At 46.6% G+C, this 18777-nt stretch overlaps 1 long non-coding RNA gene across 1 annotated transcript; it reads left to right on the plus strand.

Annotated features, from left to right (window-relative positions):
- Positions 1-10537: 10537 nt before the first annotated feature.
- On the plus strand, positions 10538-18350 carry LOC130684028 (uncharacterized). The gene is made up of 3 exons (XR_008998126.1): positions 10538-12372; positions 13288-13352; positions 18171-18350. It is a non-coding gene; the product is annotated as an uncharacterized LOC130684028 (long non-coding RNA).
- The last annotated feature ends 427 nt before the right edge of the window (positions 18351-18777 follow it).

Here is an 18777-nt window from a genome sequence, read left to right on the forward strand (position 1 = left end):
AGCAAATGTACACGCTGTTCACTCGTACCCCAGAAAAAGTCTATGTACCTGAGAGTCCATGTAGCTGAATCACTCGAGGGACTCTACACTGACACTTTTGTGGGGCATCACCCCCAAAGCTAACTAGGAGAATAAATCAAATGGGAAGGAACTGTTCGCTTTTTTTTCTTTTTATGCCAGAGAAGGATGTGCGATCATCAGACAGCAATGTGGTCTTCCATCTTTCAATTCTATTCAGATCTTGGGGAAGTAAAAAGCCAACTAATATTTAAAAAATAGGTATATATGAAGACTTATTGGCATATATGTGTATATGAAGGTGGGAGCATGAATGTTCTGGAACATGATGTTGTCCTCCCTATTTCAATAAGTACACTTGTCAAATATAAAACCCAAATCAAGTGTTTTTATAGTTTTTGGTTTTGTTTTTCAACATACAAGCAAACATCAGGAGATGGAGACAGAATTTCAGCACAATGCTGTCCTATTCCTCTCCAGCAGTGCATCCACTTCCCCCAGGCCCTCCTCCCTCTCAGCCGAGCACTGTAAAGAAGGAAATGAGGCCATCAGGTCCTCCCTGGGGACATCGGTAATGCCTGCAGAGCACCCTGCCCGAGGCTTATAAATCATTCCTTCTAACCTGGGCTTGACTGGACTCATCCATCTCCGCCCGTCCTCCTAGGCTGCCGGCCTGTCCACCCTCCTTCTGCTTTTAGGGTTGAGCCGGCCTTAAAGTCTCTGTCATTCAAGCCCACAGAGTTTCAGGCTGAAGACTAATCCCAGGACACAGAGATGTTAATCTCTACTTACACAACCTACTGGGTGCGGCTGAGATAGGTTTCCAGTCAACAAAATGATCTTTAATGCAAAACTCAAAATTTCCTCTTCATTCTTTATTGTTACAATGCTCATTCATTTTCAGCTGCTTTGGAGGGAGGGTGCACTCTACAGGGATGCACAGTAAAGAGACCGGACTGCAGTGGAGTGTCCCTTGCTGCAGCAGGGCCCTCCAGGCACAGGCACGTGTTTGCAAGATGAAAAGGCCCTTGCAGTCCCCAGACACGAGACCCCATCCTGCTTTCACTGTAACCCGCTGAGGAAGCAGATTCTTTCCTTTGGACTGTAGGTTCCAAGTTTTGCTGCAGTTCCCCGTGGGGTGGTCGTCTGTCCCCTGCAGCCATTCAGGTCCTCATATACTCGCTCAGTGGGTGGACCGAACAGCAGCTGTTTGACATGCCCATTGGTATTAGGCCAACATTTAAAAAGGGCAGGGGGACAGTCCTGTGAGTGCACATTTCTGAAATGCCACATTGACAGGGTTAGACACATGTCTTTATTGCCCAACTGCAGGGGCCTTTTATTTATTGGCTCTCCTCTTTCCAGACCCCCAGAGGAGCTCTGCTGCAGCTTTTCCCAAACGTGCTTGACCCCGACGCCTTTGTTTCATGTGGCATCTCATGGGACTTGCATCCCTTGCTGTACTTCAGGAGCTCTGCTTTCAAGGTGCCTGCAAGTTAGATAATCAACCAAAAGCAAAGACGAATACACAGTGGGTCAGGTGGCGTTCCATTCAAAAATATTATTCATGACGTATTTTAATATTTTTGGTACTAAGTCTTCGAAACTCCACATCAATGTTTTACTTAGCATCTGGCTTCACATCAGCCCTATTTTGGGTGCTCAGCGTCCACATGTGGCTGGTGGACAGGGTAAAGCTCGACGACTCTGATAAAAAGACGTCTGAGTGGAGACTCCCAGGAGGGAGGGGACACACAGGGCTTTGTGATCTTCTAAGGAAGCACAAAGGGTCCCGGAGGTTCCCCTACCCCACCTTCTCCAGTCAGCATCTTTTAAGACAGTCTTTTCCTCAGTGGACTGAGGGTGAAATGTTTACCCTGCTTTCCTCAGAGGAATTTTGAGACAATTTTTTGTAAACACTTCCAAGCAGCGTCCTGAGCACATCCCCCCATCCGAGGTGGTCGCGATTAAAACTGACAGTGGTCACTGGTTTCTGCCTTAGCTGGTACCCTGACGTGCAAGCGATTTCCCGGGAGTTCACAGGTTGCTTGGGAGACTTAAGCTGAAGCAAACAAGCACATGAGAGAACAGAGAGAAGTGTGTGGAACTTTGGGCTTATCTCCAGAACACACTCAACTTGCCTGGGGGGAGAAGCTCCCTTTTTATAACAAAGAAAAGTCAATTGTGAATCATCCTGTGAAACGTGAAAACCAACGTGTTAAACAATGATATGTTTTAATTACATTTTAATGGGCGAAAAAATAACTTGCATAGACACTGCAGGTGAAAAAAAAGTAATGCTCCTTCTATTCATCTAAAGAAAGGGAAAAAAAAAATCTCATTATCAGCTCTCAGTAGAGGATTAGCAAGCACCGAGCAGAGTAGCTTCCGGAAGGCTGGTTTCCAGAACAGCTCCTCAGGCTTTTGAAAAGGAGAATTTCAACCCCACCGAACTCCCACCCTCTTGTCTACAAAACGGGGGGAACTACACCCAGAGATCTGATTGCTCTAGTCTGTATTTGCAAAGAGATAAGTTAAAAAGGATCAGAAGCTGGCACCAGCCAGAGATGGGAGGGGAGATGACTAAAAGACTTGTTATTTGAAGGCAAACACTCCTTGTCCCAACTCTGTTCTTTTCCTTGCAACAGCTGAAAGACACACCTGAGATTGGACCGGGGGCCTGAGACAGGCAGCAGCTCCCCTTAAGGTAGGGCAGGGACATGGGGCACGCGTCATGATTAATTTTCACTGCCTGTGATTACAAATACTGATATATAAATAGCATAATAAGAACAGGAGGGACTCCATCTTAAGGCTGAGATTCCATTTTAAAAATCAAGGAGTTAGAAGGTATGATTCCTAACATATTTTATGATAACCAGCCAATAACTGATCCTATCTTTAGGGAGGGCAAGCAGTCCTAAATGATACACTGCTTAAGGGTAACAACTATCTTGGAGAACAGGATCAAGAAATTCCTTGTGTTAAGTTTATCTTACAGAATATCTAGGGGACAGGCTATAGATGGTGACAAAATGTCTCTCACTGGTGACAGACATCATGAGACCACAGGCCAAGCCTTTGCCACCCCCTTGGCCCTTTGCCCCATTCATGAAAGCCTTAAAGGGCAGAGTCCTAAGCCCTTAAGCACGCCTCCTCTCTGAGGTTGCCCACACTGCCCTTTCTTTGAGTAAATAAAGACTTCTCGTTGCTCAACTTACTGAGTTTCGTCTCTGTGCTCTTCCAGTGATAAGCGTCTTTGTTACTTTGCTATTTCATTCAATTTTCTAGACGCAAGTACTATTCTTCTCTCTCTCTCTGTTCTACTTAAGACAAGTAGGGACAGGCGACTGAGATCTCGGATCTGGGCCTGCAAGTTCCCGTCATCTGGGTGACTGAGACAGGACTGCAGCTGTGCGATCATGCTCTTTAGTAGCTTATCTGAAAATCTCCTTTCCTTGCCTTTGGAAAGTTCTCTGAACATAACATCACTCCTTCCAGTGTTCTGTGGCTCCCCCAAATCCTGGGGTGGTTAGGGGCTTAGTTCCCACACTGTGCAGATTCAAGCAGACACTGGATGCCAGGTGACCCTGGCTTCAGGAGTTGGCAAGGGTTCTGCCCTGTGCTGAGCAGGAGTTCAGTGAACTTCCCTTTCCTCCTCTGCCCTTCCTTGCTCTCTGCTGCCTGCATGGCTGCTGCCATCCACTGCTACCCTGGCTTTAATGAATTCCTTCCTTACCTACACTCAACTGACCTGTTCAAGAATTCTTTCTCAATCAGAGTCAAGAACCCTCCCCTGTGCAGGCTGAAGTTTCACCTAGTGTGCAGGGAGAGACCTCCCCAGACGCAGCTGCCTGGCAACACCCAGAACGAGCGATCCCAATGTAGTTCCCGTAGAATTTTCTGTTACTCTTCAACTCAGCAGAAGCAGACTGCGGCATTCTAATGTTGGAAAAATTAAACATTCAGGCTACCACTTAAATTTTCTGCTGTACAAGAATTTTCAACCACCAAATGGTTGGAATGAAGGGAGAAGGATCTCTACTAACCTGGAATCCCTACCACAGAAATGCTTGCTGTTTCTATTGCAGACTGAACGATTCTGAAGGCTGCCCAACCAGGGTCCATGGTACGTCGTCAGCATTGCATTATTGATGCCAGGGATGGGCATCCTTGTGGTGGACCCTTCTCATCACTGGGGACTTCATCGTGCTACCAGGTAAAGAAAAATTCATTGTGCAAAGGGGATGCAGCCCAAGCAGTCAATGACCCTGTGGAGCAGTTTCCTAGGATCGCTCAACAAATTATTTGCAAACTGGGGGATATCTTAGAATAACAGGATGGATTCTCTCATGGTTCTGGAGGCCAGAGGTCCAAAATCAGGTGTCAGCAGGCTTGGCACCTCCCAGAATCCATCCGAGGCTTCTTCTAGCTGCTGGTAGTTGCCAGCAATCCTTGGAGCTCCCTGGCTCATAGACGCATCATTCTGGTCCCCGTCTCTTGTTACCTGACCTCCTCTCTGTATCTCTGTGTCTTCACATGGTCTTCTATAAGAACATCAGTCTTTGGACTTAGGGCCCACCCTAGTCCAGGATGACCTTATCTTAACTAATTTCATCTGCAAAGACCCTACTTCTAAATAAGGTCACATTCTGAAGATGGGTATTTTTGGGGGGGATGCTGTTCAGCCCAGTACATCTTGGTTCTTTTTCCTCCAAGAAGGAATTTCCCCAAACTTCTAATTGCTGTTTTTATCACTGCAAATGTCACTTTGACAAGAAAAGGTCTCTGCTACACTACATTTAAAAGATATTTGCCTGTGGCCCAGAGATGAAGCCCGGAGAGAATGAGAAGCAAACCGTTCTGTGCCGTGTCTGCAGGATAGGGCTGCGCGCTAAGGGCCTTGGAGACCAGGAGGGAAGAGAACGTTGGCCTCTGCCCCTTCTCTGGGAGCAGGAGGGGCAGGTGGAGGCAGGGAGGAGGCAGGGGCTCAGAGGCCCTGGAGGGTGTGAGGACACAGAGACAAGCAGAAGGCCTCTCAGAGACATGACCATGATCAAACCACCTGGAAGACCCCAAGGACGTGGGGCCAGCAGTTACTACACCGCCTTCCAAGCAGGAAGGTTCTGCTCTGCAGCGCTTTCGTTCTGCTGGGGGTGCACAAGTTTGGGTGGAGAGAGAATCCCCAGCACAGCAGCAGAGACTCCAAGCCCTGACTGTCCTCTCCACCTTCCCCCAAGGAGGCCCAAGCTGCTCCCTCATTTCTCAGCCCCAGTCTGAAGAGCGCCAGATGTTGGCCAACCAGGCAGAGTCACACGGCAAGCCTCAGTGACTTCAGTGCGGGAAGGGGCAAGGGGCCGCATGTTCCTCCCCAGCTCCACGCCCAGAAGGGGGTAGGGCCGTGCATGCCAGAACTCAGGGCTTCCTTTGGATACGGCCTCCACGGCAGTGAATTTTTGTCCTTAGCCACATTCTGGCAAGTTCTGCATTTCCCGCTGCCTGGCCTGGCCCCCCAGCCCTCCGTGGAAAGCCCCTCTGGGGAGGCTGCCATGTCAGACATCACAGAGGAAGGATGTCGGCCAGGCCCATCAGCACTTGGTCAACTGAGGTCTCATCTCCTTTTTATTTTCTTTTCAGTGCTTACTTCAAAATTACGTCTCTATCCTTTAGAGCACACTTCTTTTTTGAACCCTCAGGCTAACATGGAAAGAATTCATTTCGTTTGCAGTACAGTAGCATAAACCATCGGCGGGCGATTCATACCCCCTGCACTGTGGGCTTGCAGGGGGAGGGCCGGCCGTGCTGGCTGGGGGAACTTGCTGCGAGTTCTGTGATGAAATAAGTCTCGGGCTGATCCGCCAGAATATAAATGTTCAGTATCAGTCTTTAACTGAGAAGTTTGTTTTTCTATAACAATGTATTTTGTGTTTGTCAATGGAAGGAGGAAATGGAGAAGTCAGAGAGCCATGCAGGTGAAGGGCGAGCTCGATTTACAGAGCCACTACCCCAGCCGTCTCAAGGGTGCTCCAGGAAGCCCTGACCCTGTAAAAAGGCCCGAAGCCCTTGGTAAGGTGTGGAATGCTAACAGCCTGAAGCTTGGGGTTACCTTCCATAGTTTAGGGACATCTAAATATGAAGACCTGGGCTTTAAGAGATTCCGCCAAATCTTGGCTCATTGCTCTCTGTGTCTCAGAGTTCAGAGCTAAACAGGTCTTACTTGCACTTCTGAAAGGAGGCAGGTTGATGCAATGGAAAATGATCTGATGCAGTAAGAACTGGAGTCCTAGGATTTCTTCAGCCACTAACTATGTTACCTTAGACGAGTGGCTTAGCAAGGCTGCCCCAGGCTTTTGTGGGGATTAAAAGGCATGTAAACGTTTTCGCATAGGGCATAGGGCATGTCTGCTGAGGGAGGACACCTGCTGGAGCTCCCACATTCCAGTGAAGACTAACAGCACATTGATGGGGCCTTCGGCCCAGATGCCTACTTGCTTAGACCTATTGAGCCTCCTTGATTCCTGGAGCTCTCCACTGGGGGTTCCGAGAGCTGCTCGCTGCTGGAGTTGGCCACCGGGAACTGCCCTTGCTTGCCTCCAAAGCACCCCGCCTGAGACACGCAGTTGCTCTTCTTTTCAGTGGCCGCTGTAACAAATTACCACATATTTGGGGGCCTAACCCAACAGATTTTATGCTCTCACGGTTCTGGAGGCCAGAAGTCCAAAATCAATGGGTCAGCACAAGCCTGCTCCCTCTGGAAGCCCGAGGGGAGAATCCCTTCCCTGTGTCCATCTGCCGGAGGCCACCAGCATTTCTTGGTTTGTGACCACATCACTACAGTCTCGGCCTCTGTGGTCACGTGGCCTTCTCCTCCTCTATAAAATCTCCCTCTACCTCTCTTTTACAACGACCCTTGTGATTACATTTAGAATCTACCGAGATAGTCCAAGATAATCTCCCCTGCTCAATTTTAATCACATTTGAAAATACCCTTTTTCCAAACAAAGTCATATTCCCAGGTTACAGGGTTAAGACCTAATGTCTCTAGGGGCCATTATTCAGGCTATTCTAGTTGTCATCAAAGAGGTTTGTTTTTTCAATCTACATTTGGAGCTTTCTTGACGATAAAGCTTAAAGGGCTCATTGTATCAATTTGTTGGGACCTGCATATGCCAATGGCCACTACAGCCGGGTAGGAAATAATGAGAGAGGACGAGAAACCTGGAGTTGGCATTGATCCACATGTGGCTGTTTATGGGTTCCTTCCTCACTAAAACTATAGTTAATGATACAAAGCAAATTTATGCCTTCGATGGTAAAAAGCTTTTGGTCCTGATGTGGGGAAACATCCCAGTGAATGTGTGGTTCTTCTCCATAGCTAAACTGAGCAATATGTTCAGAAATATTGCCCCAAACCTTTCCTATCAAAAGATTTAAGTTATTCTTAAACGGTTTTGATGGCAGCATATTTTACCTTGTAGCCATAACCATGCATTATTTAGATGCACATTTCTGCTGAATGCCCTCCCCACTCCAAATGTTGTGGATGTATTTGGCATTTAAGAGCACCTGTGTGAGCATTAACCAGAGGGCATGCATCCAACCTACTCTGTAAAATGCTGCTATTATCAAAATGTATGCTTCAGAGTTGTAAAATCGTTTTTATTTTAGATGTTACACAGATTTCTGATAATAATGCCTTTCCTTGTTAACCTTTCTTAAGTAATAGTAGCATTTGCTTCAACCAGTTAAAATCTCTGTGTAACATTTATTAACTAAAAAGGGAACAACATGGATAATTTGCAACTCCTCTACAGCCTGCCGGCTCTCCCCTTAGAAAGATATCTGGAAGGGAAACCTATTTTTTTGGTGGAATCTAGAATTTGTTTTTCAAAGAATAAAACAATTTGAGTTGTTTCTTATTTTGCTTGAATTTGAATAATCTCCCAAAGCTATGCGACTAACAGCAGATTTGTTGAGGGGAGAGAGGAGATACCACAGAGATAGCCAAACTCACACCAGAAGCTCAGTGGAAACCAAAACATTGTAGGCACGTGATGGTGCAAATTATTAACAAATTGGAATTAAAAATAAAGGGAATTTCTAATCATACAGTGTAACTTCTATGCTCTTTAATCAGGCAGTCTTTTCCTTAGGACTGTGGGCCCTGAAAACCTGATGGATTTTCATCCATGAACAGATATTTAATGAGCACCTAGTTTGTAGTAGGTGTTCAAGGTAAAATGTGAGTGAACAATCAGGGCTCCTGTCTTTGTTGTGGAACATCCTTGTGGAGGAAATGGATTTTGAGAACTTTCAGGTTCTTCCAATTGTACCCTAAGAGCAAAGTAGATTCTGGAAAGATCTTGAAAAGAATGAAGTTGGCATTTCTGTTGTTAGGCTTGCATTTGAAATGATCAGTTGGCTGGAAATGAGTATGAGCGTTGATGGACCTCAGCCCAGGGAAGAGAAGATGGTAACTGGGGCCTGGGTGGTGGTGGTGGAGGAAGAGGATGGATTTGAGAGACATTTTACAAGGTAGAGTCCATACAACCAGATGGTGGGTTGACTCTGAGCTGGGTGACTGTAAGTCTTGATTTGCTGGAACAGTCCTGATTTATGCCTGTTGGTTCAGCATAATCATGCAGCCAATCTACCTATGAGGCCTGAGGATGATGGCGGGGGTGTAAAGAATGAATTATGAGTCTCTAGCTTGCACAGCTGGAAGGATGTCCATGACATTGCCTGTGACAGTAAATGGGAGAAAATCATGATTCTATGGTTGTAATTTCATTCCACATCCACTGGGAATTTAATTGGATTCCACATCTATAGGCTTAATGACATTGGCATTTACCCGCTCAGTCAACTGAGGAAGAGCTGCTCACCAGTGTTGGTAAAGACAGGTACCACCCCCCAGCTCAGAGTGGTCCTGCCGACCCCACTGGGTCACACAGTGAGTGAGGCTCCTTAGGGACTATGGCTGTAGTCCCCTGGCCAACTGGTCATGTAGGAGCCACACGCGGGTCTCATGGGCATTGTCACCCCCACCACCCTTGACTCTTAGCTTGTGCAGACCGCCACACACGTTCCTCCAGTGCCTGCTCATGGGGGAGAAAATACACACGCCCTCGGAGGGCACAGGACCACAGTAGCTGAGGGCAAAGAGAACAGGGCAAAGAGATAGTTCTTGCTGCAGATGAGGGAACAGGACCATAGGTTTCTATCCTTATGCCCCAGAATGTGTGCTTACTTTCTGCTCAGCCACATTCTCCCAAAAGACACCTGCGTGACCTTATTGCTCTAAATCTTTCTCTCATGCCACAGCTCCTAGCAGAGCAGGTAGTCAGCCTGAACCCCCTCGGCCCAATCTCTACTGCTTCCAAGAGTCCTCTCAACACTTGAAGCCCCCTGGCCCACGGGGGCTCCTCGGTGCTGAAGGGCGGGCCTCCCCCACGTTACCAGCGGGCGTCTGAAGTGCCCCATGAAGCCGGCCTCCTCCTGCGGCTGGGACGCCATTTAGCTGAACGATCCTATTGACTGAAGAGTCAACTGCTTTCCCCTGACCGTGTTTTCTATTCAGTTATATCTTTTTCTTGTCAATTTGTGGGATCTCTTTGCATAATAGGCAAATTAGCTTTTTGTATAATTTATGTGCTAAAAATATTTTCCAATCTATCATTTTTCTTTTGATGAAGTTTATGGTATCTTTATATATATATATGAATATGTATATACACATACATATGCATGTTATCTTTTTATATATATGAGATAAAGATATATATGGCATATTTATATATATACACACATATATCTTTTGCTATCCAATGATTTCCTATTAAAAGTAATAAGGTCGCCTCATTCATAGTCTCCTGTTTTCTCTAATTTTATTAATTTTTCTTTGCTTTAGATCTTGAATTATGCAAAAAGACAGTTTATAAACATCTAACAGTTCGATATTTTTAGACAAATCACTCCAAACCTGTATCCTTCTGTGAAAACATTGTATTTTAGGAAAACAAGATTCTGAACAGAATCAAAACCTCCTGTTTTGTAAATATTTATCATCAGAAATGTCACGCCTCCCGCATGTGCGTTTCTAGATCTGAAGCCGAGGGACGCCCGTTTGTTCCGTGAAGCCGCCACCCCAGCCCCAGGCGGCCTCCCCCCACCCGGGCTTCTGTCAGCAGCGGCCGCGTGGCCTGCAGCTCCTCCTGACCAGTCTCTCAGCAGGTGTGGCTTCTCTAGGACAGCCCCCCTCGCTTCCTCCCCCAGCAAAGAAGTCAGGTTTTCTTCTATCCCTACAACCAGAACTACATGGAACTACTTGGTCAGATCTAAATTTAGAACTTTCTGTTCCTTGTAGGTTTGTTTTAAGTTTTAAGTTTCTATCTTAAAGGCAAAACCTATTCATTTGAAAAATAAACAAGTGCTGTGATAAGTAAAAGTCCTCCCCAGGTGAACCCAGGGGGCGGGCTCACCCCATGGGGCTCCCGCCCCCACCTGGAGGACTCCTCTCCACTCCCAAAGCCACCAGACGCAAAGGAGCCCTGGGGGCTCCAGGCACGAGTGAGCCACAGAGCCATGAGATGGTGGCCTTGGCTGCTGGCACAGGCGTCCCGGCTTCCCTCCCGGTCCCTGCGGGCTCTGGAGGGGACTCTTCTGCTCCAGGTGGTGTGGCGACCAGGGGGAGATCTGGACCCATTGCAGTCACCGAGCTGCCAGGTATGGACTTGACACGCGGAGGTGGGGAGAGCCCAGGACGCCTAACAGGACGTGCCCCTGTGCCTGCCCAGGTGTGTGGCTGGCTGCTGTGCAGGGAAGTTGTGGCGAAACTCCAGCCTGCTCGACCAGCCGAGCAGGAGAGGGGCGTCCTAGTTGGGTCTGCCAGGCAGCTGGAGGATGCGGGAGAGGATGCCTGCTTATGGGCCAGTCCCCTCCCCTCTGTCCAGAAATAGGCACACAATGAAGAAGCCGCCTGATTCCAGATGGCAGCTGTCCCAGAAAAGCAGGTGCCCTGCGTGGTGTGGACACACACACACACATTAATAGAGTGATTTCCATTCATGGTGCCGAAATCTGACTTCAGAAGAAGCCTCGGCTCACAGAGGGTGGAGAGAATCCAGGAATGGGGGGCATTGTCTTTGCTCTAAAGAAAACCCCAAAGGGAGTAGTCATTTGGACACTCAATTTTGATGGATGGAGCATAAAGCATGGCCGATGTACTGTCATCTAGGAAGGTGAGCGCTGAGCGGTGAAGGGCCACCAGAGGCGAGCTAACCAAGGAGTTCTTGGGGAGGCAGGGCTTTTGGCCATAGCTGCTTCACCCCACAAAGAGCCACCACTCATCCACTGAACACCCACGGTGATTAGGGGGCGGAAGACCGGGCGAGGCTCAGCCTCCCATGCACAGTGGGGAGGCAACTGGAGGCAGACAGCCACACGCTGTGGCCCCTGCCACCACAGAGGATGTCTTTGAGCTTTTCCTGGGGTGGGTGTTGTTTCTCAAGGAGAAACCAGCTATTCTCCCTCCCATCCTGCCCCTTCCCTTCACCACAAACATGGACTGAGCACCTACTGTGCACGAGGGTGGCTGCGGGAGCAGGGAATGTGCTGACGCAGAAAACAGCCTCCCCCCTGGTACTTATGCTCTGATGGGACCGAGGCAAGCAACAGTCAAAGTAACAATCAGACAGTGGTAAGCACTGTGAAGGAAAATGAAGCAGGCCCAGGGACGAAAAGGCAGGAGGGGACCTGTTGTGGGACGGCCTCCTGCAGAGGGACACTGGAACACTGGACTGCCCACACGGTGTCCATCTCTGGGAGTTGGCCTGGGACAGCAAATGCCTCCCACCTCCTGGGACACTCAAGGTGATTCCAGGGCTCCCTGGCTCCCCGGACATGCCTGAGTGGTCCTCTGGGGCAGCCCACAGTGAGTGCCACAGCGTGGACCGACACCCAGGGCTCCCCTGTGCAGGGGGAGAGGGGAAGGGTGGTCCAGCAGGGGTGGGGGTGCCCTGGCACGATGTTCCAGGAAAACCTCCCTCTCGCCAGGCCTCGCAGCCTGTGGGATACTGATCCGGCCCCTCCCCTCAGAGTTCCCACAGCCCCAGCAGCGTCTCCCGGGGGCCAGGCACCTAGCTAGGTCCACCCCGCCCCGGAGCTGCTCATCAGCCTCCTTCCTGGGCGAGCACCTCGGCTTCCCGGCTGTAGCCGAGAAGCCCCACACCTGGGCCTACGTGCCCTCCGGCACCAGCATTCAGCAGGAAGCCAGGGGAGAGAGGCAGCTCACTAAACAACCAGGACGCAGCATTTAAACAGAGCCTCTTGGCACCTCCCAGAGATCTTACTGAGGTAATTCTGTGGCATCTCATCCCGTGTTTATATGCTGGAAGTGCCAGGTGGGGGGTGTCACAAGGCACGTGAAAGCCTGAAATCACTGTGACGTTCCAGCAGACAGGAGCAGTCATGGTGACCTGAAAGGATTTCTCTAAGACCAAGGAGTGCAGCCTGGGGAGACCCGGAAAGTGATAGTTTGGCAAAGGAAGTGGGTTTTTGCACTCCGGCTGGTATCAGAGGGGTAGGGAGGCCAGACGGGAATGGCTCAGGAAGCGAAAATGGGTGTGCTGGGAATGGAGATAACAGCAGCTCAGAAATCTGGGAAGGGAATCCTCCAACTGCCTGCCACTGGCAGAGACCACAGTGTAGAAGCCCTCAGCCCTCCCCGCCAGCCCAGCCCAGCAGAGCAGCCCACAAACTCCCCTTGGAGGTAACACGGCAGTCCTTGGGTGTCAGCCTTTGGCCAGCAGCCGAGGTGGCTCTGCTCCCCACAGCCACCAGTTTCTCCAAGTCTGCCAGCAATCCTCCAGTTTGAAACCAACAGAAGAAGGAGAGAGTGTAGGGGCCAAGGGCAGGCTGCCCGAAAATGTCCCATTGTAACATATGAGCTAAAAACAATCAAAGCGAAAGCCTGGGACTCAGAAAGACTCTTTGACCTTCCCCCGCCCATACGCACACCTGCATGAAAAGAATTTAGGTGGAGGACCTGCCCCAGGGGGAGAGCTCTCACGTGGCTAGCTATGTTCTCACGTGGACTCGGTGTGGTAGACAGGGAGGGACGTGGCCACATCTGTTAAATTCCTCTCTGCGCCCTACTGTTTCTGTGTGGCCCATGATGTAAACACCAAACATTTACTCTTGTGTATTCCTGTGAATTGCTTCCCTTTTCCTTTGAAGTCCCAGACCCTGACCCACTTCTCTTTGGTTCAGGATGATATATCTGTACCTCCTTGTCCCTGGCTGTCTTTGGAATCTCATTTCTGTGGACTTCCCAGGTATGTAATTAAGCTTTGTTTTTTTTCTCCTGTTCATCTGTTCCATGCCAGTTTGGTTCTTAGAGCCGCTAGAAGAACCTTGAAGAGTAGAGGAAGATTCTTCTTCCCCAACACTGTCACCCGAAAGAACATTTAGGGAAAATCACCAATGATATCTGCAAGCTGCTGGGTGTTCAGGATCCCCACGCAGTTTCCAGAATAAGGTTGGCACACTTATTTGAGTTCCAGGATGATTTTGTTTTAACCCTTATATTTCTCTCGTTATTTCGATGTGATTACAAGGCAGTGGGAGGAGTTGAACATACACGCCAAATTCATCCCCTTTTCCCAGAACGATGCCTATGTTTTGGCTCAGTCCACCTTTATTTACCTCTTGATCTGCTGGCTCAGTCCCTCCAGGGGAGTGGCTAGGATGGAGGAGACACAGCAGCAGCCCTCAGCCTTCTAGAACTTGCATCCCCAGCACAGCTTGGTAGTCCTGCCTGCAGGCTGGGGAGAGGTAGACCCCAGAGCAGTCTGGCAGCACGGCCATCCTGTGCTCCATGTATCTCCAGTGCCATTTGGGGTTCCCAGGCATCTCACCACCGTGCGAAGGGCCTCCAGTACGGGTGATGGTCTTCCTTTCACGTGGATGCGCAACACTCTTGGCCACTTTCCACATGTGCTCCTCCAACTCTGGTCTCCTCTCCCACCACCCGTTCACTCTATTTCAGATTATCCCCAAGCCTTGCAGCCCCTCCACATCCCCACTGCCATCTTTGCTGGAACCCAGACTCTCAAAAAGAGAGTGAATTCCTTCAACTCCCTGCTCCCGACAAGAACCATCACCCACATTCCTGTCCTTTTTCTCCGGGCTCTGGGGAGCTCACTGCCCTGCATGTGGTCCAGCCAGGGCCTCCTTGTGGACCTTGAATCCCATGTCTCCTGTCCTGCGGGGCACACCTCCCCCAGGGCTCTACCTTCCCACCTGCTCTTCAACCTCTTCCTACCCAACACAGGCTTTCTCACTCCCAACAAGCATATTCCTGCTGCTTTCATCCTAAAAGCATATACATATTTTTTTTTTTTAGATAATTATTTTTTATTGAAGGGTAGTTGACGCACAGTATTACATTACATTACTTTCAAGTGTACAACACAGTGATAAAACAATTATATACATAATTCTAGGTTCCAGCTATCACCCTACCAAGCTGTTACAATATCTTGACTATATTCCCTATGCTATACATTACATCCCGGTTACTTATTTATTTTACCATTGGAAGTCTGTCCTTTTTTTTGTGTGTGTGTGTGTGAGGGCATCTCTCATATTTATTGATCAAATGGTTGTTAACGACAATAAAATTCTGTATAGGGGAGTCAATGCTCAATGCACAATCATTAATCCACCCCAAGCCTAATTTTCGTCAGTCTCCAATCTTCTGAGGCATAACAAACAAGTTCTTACATGGAGAACAAATTCTTACATAATGAATAAGTTACATAGTGAACAGTACAAGGGCAGCCATCACAGAAACCTTCGGTTTTGCTCATGCATTATGAACTGTAAACAGTCAGTTCCAATATGAATACTCATTTGGTTTTTATACTTGATTTATATGTGGATACCACATTTCTCTCTTTATTATTATTATTTTTAATAAAATGCTGAAGTGGTAGGCAGATACAAGATAAAAGTAGAAAACATAGTTTAGTGTTGTAAGAGAGCAAATGTAGATGATCCGGTGTGTGCCTGTAGACTATGTGTTAATCCAAGCTAGACCAGGGCAATAAAACATCCACGTATGCAGAAGATTTCTCTCAGAACAGGGGGGGTGAGGTTCTAAGCCTCACCTCTGTTGATCCCCAATTTCTCACCTGATGGCCCCCCTGCGACTGTGCCTGTCTTAGGTTGTTCCTCCCTTGAGGAATCTTACCCGTCTCTGGCTAACCAGTCATCTTCCGGGGCCATACAGGGAAATGTAAAGTTGGTAAGTGAGAGAGAAGCCTTATTGTTTGAAAAGGTTAGCTTTTTACTTCTTTGCAGATTTATGCCCTGTGGCTTCTATGCCCAGCATTTGTCTTGAGGTATCTTTACCACTTGGAAGAATTATGATACTCGGTAAATTTGATATGAGGCACGAATTCTATTTAAGGGTTGTAATTAGGAAGGAAGAAGAAAAGCTATAGAAGTAGCAGGCGGAAGAAAACATGGGAAGATTGATTATTTCTCTGACATATCTTCTTGTAGAGTAACTTCAGCATGTATAGGTTTTAAGCTACTACTTAAATTGCGCACACACATTAACATAATAGGAGTATAGTTACATAACCAAAGCATATCTGTAATTACCAGCCATCTCCAGTGAAACCAAGAAAACCAGTTAGGCACCTTAGGCATTTGTGAAAACTTATCTATGATATGGTGGATATTGTCCAACTGAACTTGAACAGTCTGAGAGAAATCAGACAAATTAAAACAACCCATTCCTGGGGAATGTTCACATCCCTTATGTTCTTTTAACAGTAAATAGTCTATAGTTGTAAGATTTTGGAGCGCTACAATTTGCACTTCTCCTAATTCTTGGTTGAGTTCCAACAGTATAGATCCAGTCAAATTTGTTGTTTTACTGTATGCACAGGCCAGCTTAGATATCTCCTTCCTCATTCCCATGGCAAGTCCAGGAACTGGTGGGATGAGTGCATCTACAGCTGTAGCAGTGCGTGGATCTTTGTTGGGGTTTTTTGATGATCATCTTCTGGCATGAGTCTTCCAGAGAGTGCTGATGTTGGAAGTTCTCTTTCATATCGTATCTTAGTTCATTTTCGGGGTAGCCCAATTAGGCTTTGATCTTCTGTATAAATGCAAACAGACCCTTTGCCTACACTTTTATATGCCCTTTATACCCTTGTGTAGAACTCATTGGAGGTTACCACACAGGACCTGCGCTTTTTTTTTGTTTGTTTGTTTTGTTTTGTTTTGTTTTTGGTATCACTAATCTACACTTACATGACGAATATTATGTTTACTAGGCTCTCCCCTATACCAGGTCCCCCCTATAAACCCCTTTACGGTCACTGTCCATCAGCATAGCAAAATGTTGTAGAATCCCTACTTGCCTTCTCTGTGTTGCACAGCCCTCCCTTTTCTCCTACCCCCCCCATGCATGCTAATCTTAATACTCCCATACTTCTCCCCCCCTTATCCCTCCCTACCCACCCATCCTCCCCAGTCCCTTTCCCTTTGGTACCTGTTAGTCCATTCTTGAGTTCTGTGATTCTGCTGCTGTTTTGTTCCTTCAGTTTTTCCTTTGTTCTTATATTCCACAGATAAGTGAAATCATTTGGTATTTCTCTTTCTCCGCTTGGCTTGTTTCACTGAGCATAATACCCTCCAGCTCCATCCATGTTGCTGCAAATGGTTGGATTTGCCCTTTTCTTATGGCTGAGTAGTATTCCATTGTGTATATGTACCACATCTTCTTTATCCATTCATCTATCGATGGACATTTAGGTTGCTTCCAATTCTTGGCTATTGTAAATAGTGCTGCGATAAACATAGGGGTGCACTGATCTTTCTCATACTTGATTGCTGCATTCTTAGGGTAAATTCCTAGGAGTGCAATTCCTGGGTCAAATGGTAAGTCTGTTTTGAGCATTTTGATGTACCTCCATACTGCTTTCCACAATGGTTGAACTAACTTACATTCCCACCAGCAGTGTAGGAGGGTTCCCCTTTCTCCACAGCCTCGCCAACATTTGTTGTTGTTTGTCTTTTGGATGGCAGCCATCCTTACTGGTGTGAGGTGATACCTCATTGTAGTTTTAATTTGCATTTCTCTGATAATTAGCGATGTGGAGCATCTTTTCATGTGTCTGTTGGCCATCTGTATTTCTTTTTTGGAGAACTGTCTGTTCAGTTCCTCTGCCCATTTTTTAATTGGGTTATTTGTTTTCTGTTTGTTGAGGCATGTGAGCTCTTTATATATTCTGGACGTCAAGCCTTTATCGGATGTGTCATTTTCAATTATATTCTCCCATACTGTAGGGATCCTTCTTGTTCTATTAATTGTGTCTTTTGCTGTACAGAAGCTTTTCAGCTTAATATAGTCCCACTTACTCATTTTTGCTGTTGTTTTCCTTGCCCGGGGAGATATGTTCAAGAAGAGTTCACTCATGTTTATGTCTAAGAGGTTTTTGCCTATGTTTTCTTCCAAGAGTTTAATGGTTTCATGGCTTACATTCAGGTCTTTGATCCATTTTGAGTTTACTTTTGTATATGGGGTTAGACAATGGTCCAGTTTCATTCTCCTACATGTAGCTGTCATATACATATTTTTGAAAAGTTTGCAAGTTGAGAGAAATATAGAGGAGAGGAAAGTAGCACGCAAACTTCCCCCACTGTTCCAGGGCCCAGCACGTGTGGACGTGAAACATTCATACTGTAGCCTTTCCACAATCTCCCATATATTTGTTGTTCCTTGAAACCCTGTGATACACAGTTCTGTATGCTGTTTTACTTAAAATTACATCCTACGTATATTCACATTTCACAAAAATTCTTCATAGAAAAATGTAAATGGCTTAAACAAAAAATTTCTCTGGTCAATACATCACACTTAACTTTTAACATTCCCTTTTGCGGGTTACTTCGTTTAGTTACCACGTTTCTACATTATAAATAATGCAGAGATCAACAAAGTGGGTGCATAACTCGCTGCCCTCATTTTAGCTTCCCGGAGGATGTGTTTACAGAATGGAATTACATACATAATTATGGAATTATGAATGAACATGTCCAATGCTCTTGACGCCAATTTCTGAATTCTTTTCCAGAAAAGTTGGCCAGTTCGCATTCACATCAGCAGCTTCTGAATCCAAGGAGCCTTTCAAGGTCACTGTTAATGCCCTTTGCTCATTGGTTTAACATTATTGCACTGTTCTTATCCAGCCTGTATTGATTCTTCATTAATTAGGGATATTAACCTCTTGTCTTTCATATTTGTTACCAATATTTCCCCACTTTTGTTTCCTAATATGGAGAAATTGTTTGTTGTAGATCTGTAATAAAATACAGTGATTTTTTAATTTAAGCAGATGTTTTTTCTAGTGTTCTGTAGTTTTCTAATTTAAAATGCATTTAGGATTTTTTTTTCCTATGGTATAAGGTGAGGATCTAGTTTTTCTCCCTAAATAGTCAGTCTATTTACTCAATACTTTTGCCAGCATTCATGCATATGATTTTTGTTTTCATATCAAAGTTACTATGCTACATACATATATTTCCTAATATTAAATTATTCTGCTTCTCTAATATAAATTCAGCTTGATTTTAACGTTCTCTTTTTTAAAATGTAATTTAATGCATTTGCCACCAATCATTTTAAAGCCGTAAGCGAAGTAGTCTATAGTTTCCTTTTTTATTCTAGCTTTGTCAAATTTG

Source organism: Manis pentadactyla, chromosome 6, assembly GCF_030020395.1.
Source record: "Manis pentadactyla isolate mManPen7 chromosome 6, mManPen7.hap1, whole genome shotgun sequence".
Taxonomy (NCBI): Eukaryota; Metazoa; Chordata; class Mammalia; order Pholidota; family Manidae; genus Manis; species Manis pentadactyla.